Source organism: Vanessa cardui, chromosome 4 (assembly GCF_905220365.1).
Source record: "Vanessa cardui chromosome 4, ilVanCard2.1, whole genome shotgun sequence".
Lineage (NCBI taxonomy): Eukaryota > Metazoa > Arthropoda > Insecta > Lepidoptera > Nymphalidae > Vanessa > Vanessa cardui.
The window spans coordinates 819,949-822,221 of NC_061126.1; the positions used below are offsets into that span (position 1 = coordinate 819,949).

Here is a 2,273-nt window from a genome sequence, read left to right on the forward strand (position 1 = left end):
ACGTCGAATCTTTACCTTAAGACGAAACCGAAACCACAGTGCCTTAAGACGAAAGTCTTCAACCAAAGCGTCCTACCCGTCATGACATCCAGAGCAGAAACGTGGACGCGTTATACTTTCACGACTAAATCGAATTTGGTATGAAGCAAGTTCAAACCTCGAGTGAAAGAGCGTTGGCTATTTTATTAACGCTTTTTTTTTTAATTAAACTGCTTTACTTATAAAATATTACAGGCTAATTACCTAGACATATATTATGATATTATATATATATATAAAAGACACAATCACATACATTACTCTGATCCCAATGTAAGTAGCTGACGCACTTGTGTTATGGAAATCAGAAGTAACGACGGTACCACAAACACCCAGACCCAAGACAACATAGAAAACTAATGGTAATCTACATCGACTCGGCCGGGAATCGAACCCGGGACCTATATTATAATATTTGACGACCATGGAGGTCGTCAAATATTATAATATAAATATATATATATATATATATATATGTAATAAAATACTTACGCTGAATGTATTTTATTATTGTTTTAATCCCGTCACGGTTTTTTGTCTGTGTCATAATACATAGTGATCGAATAGAACAAAAACCAATAAAGACGTAGCCGAGCCCTTTTTCCTGGTCATATTATATTATAAGTGTCATAACATGTATACATTCGCGATATAGATGTTTTGAAGGAACCACAATGCTTTGTGCGTTATTTTTTGCTCTTTGAATGTTTTTGTTTGACATTTTCGTAGAGTGGCCTGCAAATGGGCCACTGCTCATAGTCATAGATCAAAATCTAATTCATTTAATATCAAAATAAACTTTGTTCAAGTAGGCTTTTACAAGCACTTTTGATCCGTCATTTAATAATTATGTGAAGCTACCACCGATGCAGAAAGTATATTCTACCGAGAAGAACCGGCAAGAAACTCAGTATTTACTCTTATTCAACATTTAAAAAAGTAGTCTCATACAGGTATTACGTGGTATTACGTATCCTCATGCGCCACCAAACTTGTGAACTATTGTTGTCTCGTGTGCACACTGGATCACTCACCATTCAAAATGATACTAAAAAATACAAAAACAATAATAACAAATCTTTCCTAGCTATATGTATGCTGTTAATAATGTCGTTAGCTGCGGTATAGCTTAGAATGAAGTCGACCTTAATGAGCCGTTGAAATATCTACGTCGTTAAATACATAAAATAATCAAGATGTCTTGAATTACGGGTAAAAGACGATAAAAAGGTTAGTTAGCCAGTGGAACTGTAGGCACATGAGATATAATATGTTATTACCCAAGTTTGGTAGCGAATTGACGACGTAATGAACGTTCAAGATATTATACGAACATCGCCCATACTTATGTGCAGTTGTTGCCTACTTACTATCAGGTGACCCAAGTGGATGTCCTTATGACCTTGACAGTTTCCAAATATATCTTTGAATTTCGAATACGCAACGTACACAGCAGAGTGGCGCAGTGGAAGCGTGCTGGGCCCATAACCCAGAGGTCCGTGGATCGAAACCACGCTCTGCTAAATATGTTTCAATCGTTTTTAAATATTTATCAATTTTATGTATTAAAGATTTTTTTATATAGATATAATATAGCACAAATTAGATGTAACATCGGCAAAATTCATAAAAGCTATTACTGCCGATTTACACTACCAATAAAAATAGTTCCCTATCGCGCCATTCGACGCTATTCGTGTCTATAGACTCGCGTCAGTTCAACCCGAAAAGCAAATCGACATGTCAAATTGACCAAAAATTTTAGGTCACACGTTTTTGTAAAGATTTACGTTTGTGTAAAGATCATATTCACAAAAGAAATAAATATTGATAATATGGAATGGCGTAATTAATTTGGATGTGATCGGTTTTATGAATTTTGCCGACGCTGCATCTAAGTTGTATCGTACTATACGTAGTAATACGTTACAATAAGGCTTGCTGGTCCCCTAGGGAACTAAAGGGCAAAATAAGCAGTAGTTCCTACACCGCTAAAGAGGATAGCTTCTGTTTTCCCGTTCGAAAAGTAAATAAGATAAAAAAATATCATAAATAATGTGTGAAACAATATATATCAGTGGACTTTGTATTTGTAGATTTACAGGCGGGATTTATATATATTATAATTATACAGCGGCTTTTGCTCGACAATGCTTTTATTTTATTTATTTGTTTTTTTATTCAACTAGTGTTCAGTAAATTATTTAATGATACCTGGCAAATGGGCTACCCAA

General features: G+C 34.8%; 1 non-coding gene across 1 annotated transcript; it reads left to right on the forward strand.

The window, feature by feature from the left end:
- Nucleotides 1-1,490: 1,490 nt before the first annotated feature.
- Trnam-cau lies at nt 1,491-1,562 on the forward strand. The gene has a single exon. It is a non-coding gene; the product is annotated as a tRNA-Met (tRNA).
- Nucleotides 1,563-2,273: the final 711 nt, after the last annotated feature.